This window comes from Solanum stenotomum, chromosome 12, assembly GCF_019186545.1.
Source record: "Solanum stenotomum isolate F172 chromosome 12, ASM1918654v1, whole genome shotgun sequence".
Lineage (NCBI taxonomy): Eukaryota > Viridiplantae > Streptophyta > Magnoliopsida > Solanales > Solanaceae > Solanum > Solanum stenotomum.
The window spans coordinates 25769048-25789642 of NC_064293.1; positions in this window are offsets into that span (position 1 = coordinate 25769048).

Below are 20595 nucleotides of genomic sequence, written 5' to 3' on the forward strand. Positions count from 1 at the left end.
AGTCACAAAAACGAAAAAGAGGAGAAAAAATCAGAAAAAAAAAAACACAACACAATACACGCACACAAAGAAAAAGGACGGACAGAAACCCAAAAAAATAGACACAACACATTACACGAGAAAAAAAAAAAGAAGAAAAACCTTCCCATTTTATTTGATTATCCTTTTAAAAAATTCACCAACACATTCACATCTTTTCTCCCTTACCCATTCTTTTCATATCAACATAAACACATATACCATCACAAACAATCTACAAATGTTGTGGGTGTTCTAATCGAGCTTCGGTTAAGATTTTGCGGTATTCAACTTTACTTTATCTTTATTTTATTTAATTTATTCATGGAATTTGATGTAATTTTATGAAAAGCTTTATTATATTTTGTTTCCTTCATTAATTTGATAGAAATGATTCATTTGTTAGTTGTTATATCTCTTTTTCATGAATGAAGGTAGCTTTAATTGATGATTTTTTTTTTATTAGCTATGATCTCTTAAAAATGAACGGATCATAACATTGTTCTTGTCTTGATTTAGATAAGAATGATAAAATAGATATAGTTAGGCTAAAAAATAAATATATAAATAAATTATTGTTTTTTTATTTTATTAAAAAAAAAGAGATTTATTTTTTTGCAATTCGGTATTGTTTTCTTTGATTAGAAAGTGTACACTTAATTTTGACTTCAACTTTAAGAAATTACAAAAAATAAAAACATATGAAAAAAGATCAAAAAAAATTATTCTAGAAGTTTAGTATTTTACTTTTTTTTTTTTTAGGAATACATATTTTCTTTTAATGTTAGATCGAACACTTAAACAAATTAAAAATATTTGTTTCAATTAAGAATGTAGTTACACATCTTTTTTGAGACATTAAAATAAACTCAAGGATGCGGTGACGCACCTTGTCCACTAATATAATTAGTTTTTATTAATTTAAGGTAGTGACTTATAAAAAATAAGGTTATTAAGTGTGATGCAAAGAAGACAGTTATGTCTCTAAAATGTCAAGATTGAGAATGCAGTTATGCATCCGGTTTAACACTAATAAAAATTCAACAATTAAAAAATAAGTGAACCATGACCTTAAACACAAATTATCCAAAAACATATTAAAATAAGTATAAGTCAATAAAAGCGACCGTGCTAGAACCACGGGACTCGAGGGATGCCTAATACCTTCCCCTCGGTCAACAGAATTCCTTACCCAAATTTCTAGTTCGTAGACCAAAACTAAAAGAGTCATTTCCTATTGATTAGGGATTCGAAAAGGTGACTTGGAACACTACAACTCAATTCCAAGTGATGACTCTAAAACAAAAATAAAATAATCCCTAAATCAATACCATCACTTAAATTGGAAAAACCCTTCCCCAGCCTTGCGCGAAAAAGGGTGTGACATCTCTGGCGACTCTGCTGGGGAATAACCAGAATTCGAGCTTTGTTATATTGACTTTTACTTGATTTTATTATTTTATTTATTGGTTATATTGTGTTTGATGGCCTAATGTGCTATTTGCTACTCATTTATTGCTTTTTATATTTATATTGTTGAATTATACATAATTATTTTCTCTCACGCACACCTTATAAGTCTTTGAATACACATAACACACGTTCACATGAATGTAGTTATGCATCCTATTTTCCCTTGAGATAAAGCTGGAGTGTCTTGACACCCAGTGAAGGATATTTAGTCACATATGTTAGGCGGGGTTAGACCAGCAATGAAGTCGGAATAGCGTTGCTACCGATAAGTTGCCCCTCTCTGGCTTGAGTTGTCTACTCGGGTAAGTCAGTCTAGATACCTATTGTCACGACCCAAGACTAGGGCCTAGACGTGACATGACGAATGAGGAACCCGAAGGAACCCCAGACAAGCCTCTCAAACTTGTCATCACACTTCATCGGTCGCGGAAGATCAATCAACATTTATTAACGGGAAATAGGGACTAAGGGCAAACCATTTCAAAAAGAAATCATAGAACAAGAGTCAAGCTCATTTACAAAATACTTGTCCAACGCACACCTCTACGTACATAGATAGGACGGGGGCCATGACATACTACCGGCTCCCCTCATAGTCAAAATACAATTGCAAGCTAAAGTCTCAAAACATAGGAGTAGGAAACATAACATAGCCCTCGAATCATTGAAGACTCACCAACAAACTCGGATAAGTACCGTACTAGCCACGTGAATGGAGAGAAGGATCAAGAGTAGCTCCAGTCCCTACATGGTGACATCATGTAGGCAAAATATGCGTTAGTACTTGGAATGTACTAAGTATGCGGGGTGCAACACAACAATAGACAAGGACACAATCGAAATACAAGAAATAGTTTCATAGGCATTATGAATAACAATATGAGGATGCATGATCAAAGTGAAGTCAAAACATGTTTAAGTAAATCTATACTAATAGTAGATATCATATGTGTATGCATGATCCAACCAATCTATAACCCCAACTTAGGATGGGGGATGCCGTTCACACCCGGACACCCTGGTGGCAAGGTATAAACCCCTCACATGGTTGATGTTGGTCACACCCCAAGCATCCTAGGTGGTGAGATATAAACCTCTCACATGGTTGATGTTGGTCACACCCCAAGCATCCTAGGTGGTGAGATATAAACCTCTCACATGGTTGTCCGGTTCTTTTCCCCCGGACCGGGCATGGTCATGCAACACTTTATATAGGAAATTCCCATTAGGCTCTAATGCAATCTCACGTATGGAATGAACATATACACAAGCTTAGTTTGTCATCAACACATCTCTGGATTGCCATACATCTCATAACTCAAGCTTTAAAGCATCGATTCATCAATTCTCCATAGTTGGACATTTTGTCAAACACCTTGAAGGCATGTAATGGAATCAAAGAGCATGGAAAATAGGGTAGTAATTATGCAGCCAAACCAGTGAACAACCTACAACAACACCTTTTAACACCCACAATACCACATGAAAATCTCCACATCCATTCCAAATTTAGATTCAAGTTCTAGAGTCACAACATGCTCAAAACAATCACTTTTCATGTTTAAAATTCAATGTGCAGGAAATTATTACAAAGAACAAGACTAATTTATGAATCTTAACTTAAACCATGAATTAGTGAGTAGAATAGAGTCTAGGCACTATGGGTGGAAGGACCCATGAGTTCAACACCACATACCTTGAGTTCTTATGAAGGTCTTGAGAGTGTCTTCAATGGAAGCTTGGAACTTGGAGCAAGAGTCTCTTCAATCTTGAGGAAGGTTTTGGATTAGGGTTCTTGAGAGAACTTGAGAGAAAATGTGTCTAAGTATGGGAGAGGTGTTTTGGGAAATGTTTTAGAGATGGGAATTGAACTAATGGTATATAGGAAATAACATATGCCCTTTGGAAAAATGGTCCAACACTTAGAAAAAAAATGAGGCGGGTGAATAGTAAAAACGCTCACTGGAAATTGCATTTCCTGCCGGACAGACTTTACAAAAATGGGCATAACTTCTTCGTCCGAACTCCGAATGAGGTGAAACGAAGTGCGTTAGGTAGATAACTCAAAGGGCTTTCCATGGATATGTTATGGGCCACCCAATTATTTGTGTGCTAGGAGATATGACCCTCCAAAGTAGACCCTCGTAAAAGGCTTCACTTGGAAATTTCGGATTTTGATACGGTTGCTCTAAAATTTGGGTTAGACCCATTTCCCACTCAATTTGACCCCCTAAACAAGAATATGAAGTCGTATTTTTGAAAAATGAAACGGATTTTTTTTGATATAGCTAAACAAGTTTCCGGTAACTTCCGAAGCATATTTTTAAGAACCTTTTGGGTCATTTCACCTATCTTATCCAGGTTTGAACCTAGTAAAACTAGAACATAGACATGGTTAAACCTAGAAGACTCTGATTATTTGCATCATTTTCATGTGACTTAGAGAGCCTCAAAACAAGAGTTGAGTCCGTTCAGGACAAATATCCCTCTTTTACTTGACCACTTAGATCATAATTATATGCTAAATGAAAATGTATTTATTTAGAAGGTAGACAAGTTGATCCATTTTAGTGTGATTAATGGAATGAGAAAAAGTATTATCTTTCGATTTTTACAAAATGGAGAAAACATAAAAATATTTCTTCTTTTAGAAGTTATTATACATTTTTCTTAAAAAATGAGATGAAAGATTTTTCAATTTATAACAAAATTACAAAAAAAAGTAAATAAATTATTTTTAGTTTTTTTTTTGTGCATTAAAAAATAAAATAAAATTAAAAGATTCTACCTTCATAAAACTTTGGAAAATAATGCATTTGTCAAGTCAAGTCAATATCTTAAAGTTTTTTTTTAACAGTCCAATCTGGACGAACTACGCACACCTGGTTCTCATCTCAATGAGATACGTAGGCAACCCTCTTTGGGTTCGATGATCTTTATTCAAAAATAAAACATAAAAAATCATTTTTCAAAAGTTAAAAAAAAAAAAGGAAAACAAGAAGCTTTAATCTTTATCAAAAATAAGTTTTTATTAATTTTCTTTTAATAATTCAAATAAAAAAAACTAAAGAATTTTATCTCAAAGCTCTAAAAAAGAAAAGCTTAGTTATTGAGTTTTTGAAAAAATATGCAAAGATCTTTGCAAGCGTGTTACGTATGCAATCTCAAACAAATTTGATCAATGCATTATTAAAAAAAATTATAACTGAAGAAGGTATAACCTTAACAATCATTATTATCTATGCACAGTTAAATTAATGTGGTTGATTTGTGGTTAAGCTGGCATCCCATCCCTATAATACAGGTCAAAAGGAAAAAAGAAAATGACTCACACAGACGGAAATGAGTCGGACAATGATGAGGTCCAGAACCAGATGATGTCACAAGAAACAGTGTCAGCCGAAGAGATAAGGATACTAAGACAGCAAATGACGGAGATGTACGAAGCTTGGATAAGTGGACAAGCTCCACCACCTTCAATCCGTGACTATCTAAATACAAATATGTCACCCCCTGTCCAAGTATCGATAAGTGATCCAATTTATCCACCTGGATTCGGTCCCGCATCCAATGTAGCTAGAACTTCTATGGTGCTCCCTTTGAATATGCCTATGACAAGTAATCCACTATTCATTCCAACTGCGCCGACTAATGTCGTTCAACAACCTATAATGGAGCCAAAATCCAACAATGATCCTCTACCCAAAGTTCAATATGATCGAGATTATACTTCTGAATTGACTTTTAAAATTTCAAGCTCTTACCCTCACACTCATCAGTATAGTTCCGATCATCAAACCTGTGACATAGATAAGATTGGAGTTCATGCAGTTGGAATGCCTGAGACCACTTTTAGCCTTGCTGCTCTTGCTTCTCTGGCTACTGCTCATGTTGAAGCTGAAAAAGTTGTTAAGAACGAGGAACATGAAGAAATGACTAGAAAAATGAAAAGTTTGGAACAGAGTGTAAGAGATATGCAAGGATTGAGAGGTCACAAAAGTGTCTCGTTTAATGATTTGTGCATGTTTCCCCACATTCATCTACCCATTCATTTTAAAACTCCAAAGTTCGAGAAATATGATGGACATAGATATCCTGTAGCTCATTTAAAGAGATATTGTAATCAATTGAGAGGGGCTGGAAGCAAAGAAGAATTGCTCATGGATTATTTTGGGGAAAGTTTGATGGGAATTGCCTTAGAATGGTTCATAGACCAAGATACTTCTAACTGGCATACATGGGATGATTTGGCGCGATGTTTTGTTCAACAATTTAAATATAACATTGACATAGTTCCAGATCGCACTTCACTTGTCAACATGAGAAAGAAGACCACTGAAAATTTTCGTGAATATGCTATTAGGTGGAGGGAGCAAGCTGCTAGGGTTAAGCCGCCAATGAAAGAGTCTGAAATGATCAATGTTTTCCTTCAAGCGCAAGAACCAGATTACTTTCATTATTTACTTTTCGTTGTTGGAAAAACATTTGCTGAAGGTATTAAGATTGGTGAAATGGTGGAAAATGGCATCAAGTCTGGAAAAATTGTAAGTCAAGCTGCCTTGAAAGCTACAACACAGGTGATTAAAAATGGATCACAAAATTTTGGGGGGAAAGAAAATGAAGGAGGATGTAGCAAATGTTGTGTCAGGCACACAAAAAGGTCCAAGGAGTCCGCCTTATCAATCTGCACCACCTCAATACCATCACTATCTCCCTATGCAAGACACACAATATTCTGTTGTTCCACCTCAATATGCGGTTTACAATGCACAACAATATGCATACCCATCAAACTATCCTCAATGGCAAGCGTCAACATATCAAAATGTTCACCCTTCTTCTCAAAATTTTTGAGCACCTTAGAATCTTTGTCCGAGACAGGGATTTGCAAGAGGTCAAAGGCCTAGAAACAATTTCACACCAATTGGAGAATCTTACACAAGTTTATTTAACAAGTTGAAACATTGGAAGATAATAGAGCCGATTCCTCAAAATTATGTGGATCCACATGCAAAGGGTTTCAATCCTACGGCACGATGTGCATACCATTCTGATGCTCCAGGGCACAATATTGAAGATTGTCGTAATTTTTAAAAAAGGGTGGAAGAGATGATTCAAACAAAGATTATTGTGGGTCAAAATGATGACCCCCCAAATGTTACTAAGAATCCTCTACCGGCGCATAGTGATGTACACTTTATCGAGATGATATGTGATGACAAAGATTATGACAATTCTGAAAAAAAGACAATTGAAATTGGTAGAGCTTTTACGAAGGCCAACGTGCAAAGCAGTGGCTAAGAAGTTCAACTTGGTGATTAAGAGACACTCTTCTTTTCTCTAAAAAGAGTGTATAGATAGTTTATTTTGTCATCATTTCTGCTATGCAATCATTTTTATTTTTAGTAAGTCAAATCTTTCTATCATTTCTCTTATGCATTTGTTTGATTGAGTCTTGTCGTAGTTTGAGTTATTATAGAGTTGTGACCTAAATTTAGTTTGTTGTCTTGTCACCAAGTTTTTTTATAATCTTAATATAATCTTTATTCTGTGTCACTTTGATCCGTTCTATTTGGCATTACACATATACATCTCTTTTCAGTTCAATTTGTGTGACATGATATGCAAAAGGATTTGATCAGATCTTAAGATTATATCTAATCATGAAATGAATACATCAAAAAAAAAATTGTTGAGGAAATGAATAAAAAACTTAGACACCTTGATACTTCCTTTAGTATCAAAAAAAAAAAAGAATAAAAAAAATCATCTAACTTGACATGTCATTTGTTGTCAAGAAAGTATTACTCAAATGGAGATTCTCAGCTGACAAACATGCAACAAAATGATATACATATTTATCAATACATATGTTGCAAAGAAATATTGTATGATTTTTACTTCACATCTTAAAAGGAAATGCTTGTATTTGACATTTTTAATAATTGATATGACGAAGACATTTCATTCTACTATCCAAACACCGTGTAATCCTTTGCTATCCCTTTTGAGACTTAATTTTATTTTCTTTCATACCCCTCTTTCGGAATCAAAATACATTAAAAAAAAAAGTCAAGAAAAGAGAAAAGTGAAAAAGAGAAAAAAAAAAGAGAGAAAAGAAAGGTTGGAGTGAAAAATAAAAATAAAAATCTAATAACAACAAAAAACAAACTTTCTGAACTACGTTTGACCTGATTCTTGCTTTGACAAGATACGTAGGCAGCCTTATTTTGAGGTTCGGTCCAACCAAGGAATATCTAGAAAGTCCTCATCACAAAAACTGGGGCAAAAATAATAATAATAATGATAATAATAATAATAATAATTATTATTATTATTATTATTATTTTATTTGTTATTTTTATAAAAAAGAGTCAATTCCAAAAGTTGTAAGTCTTAACCCTATTACGTAGTATCTTTGAGCTTTCACACCAATCCTTTCTTTGTAAACTTTTTAAAAGTCACATTACAATCCAAATAAAGACCTTCTGATCAATTTTTAACAATGATAAGTCAAGCAAGCTTTCAGTGTTGATTATCATATAAGGAAAAAGGTCATGTCCTTCGTATGAGGAGTGAAAATGAGGGAATCTTATCGATGAAGATCCTCCAAAGCATTATAAGGCATCATTTGTGTTGATAGAAAGTGAAAAATGAGAGAGTCTTACTAGTGAAAACCCTCAGGGCACTATAAGACGATGGTGGGCGAGAGACATACAAAATGAGTGAGATTGTTGGTGAAAAACATTTCGAGGAACCGCAAGTCAAATATGAGACATGAATCTAGTACACAAATTGAATTATAAAAGCATGACTTCAAAGGGTTGAAAGTTTGACAAAGATGAAGTTTAGATTGATTGGACAGACCAGACCATTTAATCCAAATTGCATGTCATGGTCATTAGAATTGACCACCACTATCCATGGAGTCCAATTTTATTTTTTTTATTTTTTTTTCTGTTTCGCCTCAAAGGTCAAATATTATTTCTTCTTATTTTGTGTCGCTTAATTCGATCTTGACTTAGTCTTCACTAAGCAGGCGGAAAATGATTTCAAAATTGCCTCTCTTCAATTGCACAAAACAAAGCTTGATTAGCCCACCGATCGTGACTTGATTCAAGAAATAGTGATATGCATAGTAACTTGTCAGCAATTGACAATTTTTGAATACAAGGGTCAATTATTGTTGAAGGGTGGAAACAATATAACAAATTTGAAGTAAGAAGTTCTGAACAACTAGAGATGTTTTCAAGATTATCAAGGTGAGCTGACTAGCAAACGAAAGCAGTCAATCTCAAGCTAAAATTAGCTTCAAACATGGCAACAACAGGAGCAGCTATCCTCAAAGCCAATGCCACAAATCGACCACCATTAGAAAAAAAAAAACATAAACTTTCTTTTGTTTCTTTTCTAAAACAGGGAAATATTCCTTACGTACGTAAAAGATATCTTGAAGACTCAAATTTGTTAATATTATTGCAAGAAAAAGAAAAAAGAAAAAAATTATTGCATTGTTTCTCCTATGATAAACATTTTCTAGTGTGAGACAATTATTTTCATTTTTTTTATTTCTTTACTAGGATAAACATTTCCTAATATAAGACATTTAAAAACTAAAAAAAAAGGGATACAATATTGTGGTGATTTTATTTGATGATTCTGTTAATTGAGATGTTCCTAAGTACTGAGATTTAGTTTAGCAGGACCCTCCTACATAATGGGATTTAGATTAGCAGGACCCTCCTACATAATGGGATTAGTAGGACCCTCTTACATAATGAGATTTAGATTAGCAGGACCCTCCTACATAATGGAATTAGCAGGACCCTCCTACATAATGGGATTAGCAGGACCTTCATACATAATGGGATTAGCAGGACTCACCTACATAATGGAATTTAGATTAGCAAGACCCTCCTACATAATGAGATTAGCAGGACCCTCCTACATAATGAGATTTAGATTAGCAGAACTCTCCTACATAATGGGATTTAGATTAGCTGGACCCTCATACATAATGAGATTTAGATTAGCAGGACCCTCCTATATAATGAGCTTAGCAGGACCCTCCTACATAATAAGATTTAGATTAGCAAGACCCTCCTACAATGGGATTAGCAGGACCCTCCTACATAATGGGATTTAGGTTAGCAGGACCCTCCTACATAATGAGATTTAGATTAGCAGGACCCTCCTACATAATGAGATTTAGATTAGCAGGACCCTCCTACATAATGGGATTTAGTTATTTTCTCCTATGATAAACGCTTCCTAGTCTAAGACCGTTATTTTTTTTTCTCCTAGGATAAACACTTCCTACTCGGAGACGTTAGTTATTATTTTTTATCCTAGGATAAACACTTCCTAGTTTGAGTTTATTTTTGGAAATTTACATTTGCTAATAACTTACAAAAATTTTCCAGTGAAAACTGGGGCAAAATTTTTGTTTATTTCTTTTGTTTGTGATGATTTTCATGCTTCTTCAAGTGAAACATGGATTTGAAATTCAAGAACAAAGTTTCAACTCTTTTTTAGAATGATCAATCCCATGATAGCCTGAATCAGCTTCTTCAATGCATATAGCAGCCTGACTTCCTGACAGCTATTTCTATTCAGCTTCTGATCAAGAAAACATACAGTCATTCAAGAACATATTCAAATTGTTATTTTGAAGAGTGCCAAAAACTCACTCTAAGTGGCAAGTTAAGCATCAAATTCAATTCAAGATCAAGATACTCACCCAAAAAAATCAAGGTGATATCTGAAAGTCAGGACTCAAGTGAAGACTCAAGAGAAGCTGCATAGATAGGAGCTTGTACTTTTGTTTTCCTTTTGACTATTAGCTTCTTCTTTTTTTATGTAAGGATAAGAGTCGCGACCCGGAGCCTCGATGGAACCTCACTTAACTTCTAACTCATCACCTCATCTCCTTGAACTACACGTGACCTGATTTCCTTATAACCTGGATATGTAGGCTGTCCAAAACAAGGACTCGGTTGCAAATTTTTTCTTCAAATACAAGTCTAGTCAAAATTTGTCACGTTATCTACTTCTTTGTTTGAAAACTCTTCGTGTTTCCAATCAAAGAGGGGCAAACTGTAGACACGTAATTTTTGACCGAATTTAAGGTATTACACCATTTTTAGTACATAAATATTTCTTTTATATATAAATTAAATATTTTATTTTTCATCGTATTTTAGTAAGTTTATTTTTTTAAAAAAAAAAATTGAAAATAACAAGAAAATTAAAAAATAACTATGTATTTTCTTTTCATTTAGATTTAATAAATAAGCTAGTGTTTCTTAATTATATTTTTAGACTAGCTATTTGACTTTTCTTATATTTTATTAATTCAAAATAATTAATTAATATTTTTATTATTATGGTTTTTATATATATATGTAATTAAAATAAAAGAAATAACCTACCACTACCCTCACCCCACTTACTCCTCTACTACCCCCACTAAAACACTCCCCACACACACGTAGATCACCACTATATACCTACACACTACACCACTACAATAACCCATATACACAGAGTCACAAAAATGAAAAAGAGGAGAAAAAATCAGAAAAAAAAAAACACAACACAATACACGCACACAAAGAAAAAGGACGGACAGAAACTAAAAAAAAATAGACACAACACATTACAAGAGAAATAAAGAAGAAGAAAAACCTTCCCATTTTATTTGATTATCCTTTTAAAAAATTCACCAACACATTCACATCTTTTCTCCCTTACCCATTCTTTTCATATCAACATAAACGCATATACCATCACAAACAATCTACAAAAGTTGTGGGTGTTCTAATCGAGCTTCGGTTAAGATTTTGCGGTATTCAACTTTACTTTATCTTTTTTTTATTTAATTTATTCATGGAATTTGATGTAATTTTATGAAAAGTTTTATTATATTTTGTTTCCTTCATTAATTTGATAGAAATTATTCATTTGTTAGTTGTTATATCTCTTTTTCATGAATGAAGGTAGCTTTAATTGATGATTTTATTTTTTATTTATTTATTAGTTGTAATCTCTTAAAAATGAACGGATCATAACATTGTTCTTTTCTTGATTTAGATAAGAATGATAAAATAGATATAGTTAGGCTAAAAAATAAATATATAAATAAATTATTGTTGTTTTATTTTATCAAACAAAAAATTCGATTTATTTTTTTTGCAATTCGGTATTGTTTTCTTTGATTAGAAAGTGTACACTTAATTTTGACTTCAACTTTAAGAAATTACAAAAAATAAAAACATATGAAAAATGATAAAAAAAAATATTCTAGAAGTTTAGTATTTTACTTTTTTTTTTTTAGGAATACATATTTTCTTTTAATGTTAGATCGAACACACAAATTAAAAATATTTGTTTCAATTAAGAATGTGGTTACACATCTTTTTTGAGACATTAAAATAAACTCAAGGATGCGGTGACGCACCTTGTCCACTAATATAATTAGTTTTTATTAATTTAAGGTCGTGACTTATAAAAAATAAGGTTATTAAGTGTGATGCAAAGAAGACAGTTATGTCTCTAAAATGTCAAGATCGAGAATGCAGTTATGCATCCGGTTTAAGACTAATAAAAATTCAACAATTAAAAAATAAGTGAACCATGACCTTAAACACAAATTATCCAAAAACATATTAAAATAAGTATAAGTCAATAAAAGCGACCGTGCTAGAACCACGGGACTCGAGGGATGCCTAATACCTTCCCCTCGGTCAACAGAATTCCTTACCCAAATTTCTAGTTCGTAGACCAAAACTAAAAGAGTCATTTCCTATTGATTAGGGATTCGAAAAGGTGACTTGGAACACCACAACTCAATTCCAAGTGGCGACTCTGAAACAAAAATAAAATAATCCCTAAATCAATATCGCCACTTAAATTGGAAAAACCCTTCCCTAGCCTTGCGCGAAAAAGGGGTGTGACAACCACGGGCACCACCACGAGCTGTGGTTCCCAGCACGACCCGTTTAGTTGGCTGTGGTCCCTGACGGGGATGCCTAAAATGAGGGTATTTAGGTAATTTCTTTTTTAATTAATTATTAAGTGGGGTTGATTTTATATGGTTTATATCGCTAGTATATATAGTTTTAAGTCCTAAAACAAGTCATTAACTCCTTATTTCCCCAAATCAAAACAAGAGTTCCTCCTTTCAAAAATTCTCTCTCTAAACTCAAGGAAGAAGAAGGAAGCCATTGAAGCTAGGGTTGGTGGATTCCAAGGTGTTTCTTCGTCAATTTTCATGGAGAATCAATAGAAAGGTATGGTAGTCTTCATCCTTGTCTAACTTTTCATTCAAGGAGCCAATTCCAAAGGTGATTTCAAGTTATCAAAAACCTAGGGTTTTACTCAATCTCATGGGTTCCTTCATCAAACGTTTTCAAATGGTTATTAATGACATATTATGATTGTATTAGTGGTTAATTTATTATTTATGATGAAAATACTCTATGAATCCATGAATTCTCTCAATTCCTAAATTTTCCCTTTATGAAGTGGGTTTGATGATTATGAAATCTTATGAATGGAATTTGTCTAAATTTCTTTGGGTTATTGAATTGTATCATTATCCATGTGTTAATTATAGTGAATTGTTGGTGTGTTGATGATTTGGGATTAATTATGAGGAATTGAATTATTATCATGATATCTTGTATATGAATGTGAATTCAATAAAGTTAAGGTGATCATGTTGTGAATGTAAATGGGTTATTATTGCAAGGCTATTTCTCAATTTGACACTCATGAATGTGATGATGGAATGTGAAGGGTTTATATAATTTGAAGTTATGTCTTGAATATGTAGGCTCTATGTATCCTTTTGTTGTATAAATAAAGTAATCTGGATTGATGTATCTTGAATTGGTAGGCTTAAGGCATCTTGTTTCTTGTATAATGAATGTATTTTGACCTAATGTCTCAATGCCTTGAATTGGTAGACCTAATGTTGGTAGCCTTTCATGAATGAATGAATGATGAAGTATTCTAGGCTAAACCTTGAATTGGTAGACCTAATGGTGGTGGCCTTTCATGAGGAGTCTAGGAACTAATATGAATGTTAAACCTTGAAACGGTAGACCTAATGGCGGTGGCCCTTTTTTGTGTGAAATGATGAACCTAGAAACAGTAGACCTAATAGTGGTGGTTCTTTCTAAGAAAGTCAATGAGCTAACCTTAAATATACCTTGAATCGGTAGACCTAATGGTGGTGGCCCTTCATGTGTAATGTGCTTTGGGTCGGTAGGCCTAATGTTGGTGGCCCTCTCAAGTACAATGATGTAATGTGAATGAAATATTCTATGGGGATCTAGGCTAAGTATCGAGCGGATATGGTAAGATGGAAACTCTCCCAATATTAGGCTAGGGTTCCAATGAACATCTTCCTATCCCATAATTATGTGCCCACATAGGATATTAGCCAGTGGATTCCATCCAAGCTAGTGTTACCGGTCTTCATTAGGTAAGTAGACCACCTTTTATGGTGTAAGGCTTTATGACACTGAATTCCATGTCAAGCTCACATGGTCTATGTCGGTCAAACACTTATTCCCATCATGTGAGATGTGCATTATGGTTTCTTGAGAAGTTCTATGAAGTGTGGGTGGTAGTATGGGATGTCATCCATGCATTGCACGAGTAGGCTTTGAGAGGATCATAGTGAGTTCTCTAAGTCTTAATGACTAATGTAAGAAAGTCCTCTAAATGAAGTTAATAAGGTATGTTGACTCTTATATGTCTAATGTGATTATGCATGCTATACTTGGATTATATTATGAGTTATTTTCCCTTGTCATGACTTATGAAGTGTTATGTCTCTTATATATGGATATTGTGTAAAGGTGAAAGGTTAAATGGTAAGTTCACTTTTGGTGACCTTAATGTGGTGCTTTAGTATGGATGGTGGTATGGGACGCTATCCATCCATTGCACAAGGTATAACATGAGGGTTACTTGAGGTGAAGGTTTAATGTGAAGGTAATAGTTTAAATGTCGATTATGTCTCTATTGTGAGAAATGACTTATATGTTGGTTGTGTTTGTATAACATGCCTCTTATGCTTATATTCATGAAGTTTTATCAAAATAGCATAAAAGCATGACTTTCAAATAAAATGTTCGTTTTAAGCATGTTTTTGCATGGCTATCATACTTAGAACTTAATTGTGTTAACCCATATTTCTTCATGTTTTACTATAAGTGTAGGTTTCAACAAGTGAATATTGCTTCTCTCTAGTTCAAGTGCTTGGATTGCTATTCCTCCAAGACCTAGTCGTATGTCCTCATAGATCGAGGACATGTACTTTAGAAGTTTCTTTTATTTTATGTAATAGACAATTTTAGTCTTTTCAATTGTAAAGGATTGTGCCCCTATTTTAGTTTTCAAGACTTGTTTAGATGGCCATGTGAGACTTAGACTTCCGCTGTGTTTTTTAATGACGTTTTTGAATGTTTGGATTTAAATAAGTTTTTAAATTCCGTACTATTTCTATGTCAGATGCAATGAAATGCTATGAGGCTTGTTGATGTGAGTCTAAAATACATATTTTTAATCATTATTTGCCTCATATTTATTATTTATATTTGTTCTTTTTGAGCATGAATTTTATGGATTGTGCTAAATAGTATATTTTATTTGTAGAATTAAATTGGTGGAAAAATGAAGAAGTNTCTAAAATATATATTTTTAATCATTATTTGCCTCACATTTATTATTTATATTTGTTCTTTTTGAGCATGAATTTTATGGTTTGTGCTAAATAGTATATTTTATTTGTAGAATTAAATTGGTGAAAAAATGAAGAAGTTTGGAGCTAAAATGAATTAAAAATTGAAGGTTGAAAAAAAAATCAAGCAAACTGCTTAATGAATTTAATTTAATATAATAATATATTTATATATAAGGTTTGTTAGATGCAAAATTACAGCAGAATTAAAAATCTGCCAATCCACCATTGCCACGTGGCATGTTTTAGCAGCCAAGAGAAATAGACTGCTGTAATGTGCAATTCAAACAGCCTGCAGCTGCCACGTGTCAGCAGTCGGAGGGTTCTTTATTATTATGAAGCGGCGGCAACAGAAATAGCAAATAATTCACGCGGAGAAAAAAAAAGGAATTCAATTCCTTTTGGGGTTGGATTCCTAATTTTATTTGGACTCATTTTTTTAATTTAGGGTTTTTGCTATATCTATAAATAGTCAATAGAAATAATTATTTTAGGGGATACATTTTAGGGTTCTTTTGTTATTTTTATTTGAAAGTTAGACCTTATTACTTTTATTCTAATTTTTGGCTTTGGAGTTTAACTTGCAACTTTAGTAATTCTTGATTTCCTAAGTTCATTTTGAAGATTTTGGCTTAGAAATTCAAGTTGAGATTCTAGATTTATTTTTCTCATTACGTAAGTTCATGATTTCTTCATCTAAAAATATGAGTTGTATTCTTGCTACTATGGCTAACTAAATCCACAACTACGATTGTGGGAACCATGAACAATTATCAATGCATGAATAGTAACTAAATAATTCTTGAATAGTATTATTGCATGCATTAATAAATCTTTCGTTTAGAAGTCTTTTTAACGAGTGCACGCGTTAGAACTCACCTTGTTGCTACTTGCTGGACGAAGGAGGTAGTTAATAAGAAAAGAATTATCAATATAAATTTAGTGTGATACTATCTAATAGTCTAATATCTATTAGTGCGAGGGTGAAAACAAAGTCATACATTGATGTGTTGTCTAATATGAGGTAAAGGTAAGGATTAGAAAATTATATACATGTAGCCGAACCAAGGTGTGGGGTGAAATTCTCTAGTTACCGGACCAAGGAATTAGACACTTAACTTATCACTTTGTATGTAATACACTAGGAAAAGATTACTATTACTAGGATTACGACGTTATGAGCTTATGGGGAAAACGTACACCCTAGTTTCTCCCTCATCTTGATAACAACTAAAGTTTGAATCTTGTTCACATAATTTCCAGAATTAGTTTCGCAAATCCCCCCCTTTAATTATTTGTTTTGGAAGTACGTTGACTAAACGAATATAATCGTAAGTTAAGTTTAAGTCTAAATCATATTCGTCATGGGATCGACCCCAACCTCCAAGTTTGGTTCTTTACTTGGTAACGATCGCTTATACTTCTTTAGGGAGGTGTAATTTGAGCGTATCAAATTTTGCCGCCGCTGCCGGAGAATAAGGCTTTTAGATTAAGTTTAACTACATTATTGAACTTTAGTCAAGTATTTCCCAATTTTACGTTTTTGTTTTTAATGTTGTTTTCTACAGGTTTAAACTCTGCTGTATGCCAAGTACACAGAGTCGATGTGAATTCTTGACCCCCTACGATCCTGAATTGAAAAAAAAACTTTTAGGAAAATGGCTAATCAAGGAGTACACAATAATCCAATTGGAGAGGGTCAAGGAGATGGAATCTGAGTAACTAAGATGTCTGCGTCGTGCCGCGACGTTAAATTAAGCGCTTATGGGGTGGCAACCCAATTAGTAGTGTAACTTCTTATTTTATTTTTATTTTATTAGTGTCACTTTTTTTTTTGTCTTGTTTTTGCAGATTAGGGGAAGTCTGAGTACCCAAAGGAAAAAAATTGAAGCAAAGGAGCATGTTTGAGCTTAAGTGTGGGTTGCGTTCGACCCTTGATGAAAATAAAGAGAACATGCTATTAACTAGGCCTTAAGGCCTCAGGGAGTTTTCCTAACCCTTATTTTAAATTTTATTTGATGCTTTGGGGACTTAACATATTTTTAAGTGTGGGGTGCAAGATGGGTTCCTTGACTTTTGTTCTTTTCTTTTTTTAGGATGGGTTCCTTGACTTTTGTTTTCGGTTCTTTTCCTGAGGATAGTCCCTTTGAACCGAGTGTCTTTTATTTGTTAGAAATAAATTTTCTTTTAATTTTATTGAGTGAAAAGAAAAGACCCTTTTGAGTGGTGTGTTAGGCCTAATTTTTGAGTAGTACTTTCTTGTGAATGCTTGATTAAAAAAAAAATGCCGACTCTTTGACATCTAAGTTCATGGTTGTGACTTTGTATATAGCTTATTTTATTTTGTAGTTTGTTATGATCTTGTCTCTCTTAGAAGTGGAAGTCATCCATCTTGATTGATACTTGTGCCATGTGTGGTGAAAATTTGTTTATTCCATGTTTTGCATCTTAGTCTAAAACTTGCCCTGCATGTTACTGAAGTGAAATAAAAAGCGATGCTTTGTTTAGGAGATGATAATAGGCTTTCTTTGATTTGTCTGGTAAATTTTAGCCTTTTCAAATATTTTGTCACTAGTTAGCTCTTTTTGAGCCTGTAGCCTTTTGTTGGTAGCCATATTTTTCCCTTTACTATTTTGTTGAATCCTTAGTTTTTGCACTTTTCTTCCTTGAGCATTATAGCATGTATTTATTCTAATTATCAATTCTGAGAAAAATGGATGGTTGAGTGAAAAGTTAATCAATGATAGCTACATAGTGCTTAAAAAGCCCTCTTTGAAAGAATGTGACATAAAAAAAAAAGAACAAAAGAATGTGACATGAAAAAAAAAAGTTACCTTGAAGATGGCCCTGGTCCTTCCAGGGACATCGTGCACATTAACGAATGTAAAATACGTAAGTTGATGGTGGCTATTATGAAGGTAAACTTAAAAAAAAAAATTGAAGCATTTTTGAGATGATAAGAACTACTTGTGAAATAATTATTGAAGAGAGGGCTGAAAATAAAAAGAAGAAAATAATGGGTGATGAAGTCTAAAATTGCAAAGTTCTTAAGGAAGTGTANTGGCTATTATGAAGGTAAACTTAAAAAAAAAATTGAAGCATTTTTGAGATGATAAGAACTACTTGTGAAATAATTGTTGAAGAGAGGGCTGAAAATAAAGAGAAGAAAATAATGGGTGATGAAGTCTAAAATTGCAAAGTTCTTAAGGAAGTGTAAGTAACTATTATATAGTTTTTATACCCATCCCCTAGCTTACATTTGAACCCCCCTTAAAGTCCTATTTGATTCTATTCAAGCATGCTTACTTAGTGGAGATGTATATAATGGGCAAGCCTATGGTTCTTTGTGCATACATGTGAATTTTATTTGTGAGTGTGAGAGTTGTTCTTGATATGAGTCCTTAATTTATATTCAATCTTCTAATTGAGTGTGTGGACTATTTTTTTTTTTGGGCACTTGTTTCATGATAAATAGGTGATTTTATTAGCTTTCTTTGATGAGAGTAGGTGAGCAAGCTTAAATTTGATGAGTTGAAAGTTCTTCCTTGAGGTTAGGAGGTTAGAGGTTTATTGTTTATTTTGATGTCTTGCATAATAATTGAGAAGTCTACTTGATGTTTTGAATTTGGTATATAGCCTAATTGTTTGTATTAATCAAAGTGATTGCATTCCTATTTTGATTTTTTGAGATGAGCTTTAATGTTTGCTTGAGGACGAACAAAAGTTTAAGTGTGGGGTGTTAATGTGAGGCTAAAATACATATTTTTAATCATTATTTGCCTCACATTTATTATTTATATTTGTCTTTTTTGAGCGTGAATTTTATGGATTGTGCTAAATAGTATATTTTATTTATAGAATTAAATTGGTGGAAAAATGAAGATGTTTGGAGCTAAAATGAATTAAATATGGAAAGTTGAAGAAGGAAATCAAGTAGACAGTTTAATGATTAAATTTAATATAATAATATATTTATATATAAAGTTGGTTAGATGCAAAATTGCGGCAGATTTAAAAATTTGTCAATCCACCATTGCCACGTGGCAAGTTTTGGCAGCAAAGAGAAATAGACGGATGTAATGTGCAATTCAAACAGCCTGCAGCTGCCACGTGTCAGCAGTCGGAGGGTTCTTATTATTATGAAGCGGCGGCAACAGAAATGGCAAATAATTCACGCGAGAAAAAAAAAGGAATCCAATTCTTTTTGGTTTTGGATTCCTAATTTTCTTTAGACTCAGTTATTTTATTTAGGGTTTTTTTCTATATCTATAAATAGTCAATAGAAATAATTATTTTAGAGGATACTTTTTAGTGTCTTTTTCTTCTTTTTATTTGAAAGTTAGACCTTATTGTTTTAATTCTAATTTTTGGCTTCGGAGATTAACTTGCAACTTTAGTAATTCTTGATTTCCTAAGTTCATTTTGAAGATTTTGGCTTGGTAATACAAGTTGAGATTCTGGGTTAATTTTTCTCATTGCGTAAGTTCATGATTTCTTCATTTAAAAATATGAATTGTGTTCTTGCTACTATGGCTAACTAAATCCACAACTAGGGTTGTGAGAACCATGAACGATTAACAACGTATGAATAGTAACTAAGTAATTCTTGAATAGTGTTATTGCATGCATTGATTATTCTTTTGTTTAGAAGTCTTTTAACGAGTGCACGTGTTAGAACTCACCTTGTTGCTACTTGCCGGACCAAGGAGGTACTTAATAAGAAAAGAATTATCAACATAGATTTAGTGCGATGCTATCTGATAGTCTAATATCATTTGGTGCGATGGTGAAAACTAAGTCATACATTGATGTGATGTCTAATAGGAGGTAAAAGTAAGGGTTAGTAAATTATACACACGTAGTCGGACCAAGGTGCGGGGTGAAATTTTCTAGTTGCCGGACCAAGGAATTAGAGATACCTAACTTATCACTTTGCATGTAATACACTAGGAAATGATTACCATTACTAGAATTACCGTGTTATGATCTTATGGGGAACACCCTAGTTTCTCTCTCATCTTGATAACAACTAAAGTTTGAATCTTGTTCACATAATTTCCAGAATTTGTTTCACAAATTCCCCCCCATTAATTATTTATTTCGGAAGAACGTTGACTAAATGAATATAATCATAAGTTAAGTTTAAGTCTAAACTATATTCCTCGTGGGATCGACCTCAATCTCCAAGTTGGGTTCTTTACTTGATAGCGATCGCTTATACTTCTTTAGGGAGGTGTAATTTGAGCGTATCATTTGTATGAGACCCCTTCGGGGTCAAGTACGTCATGTCGTATCTAGGGGCTAGCCTTGGGTCGTGACATGAATATCTCTTGGGTGCTTCATTGACTTAC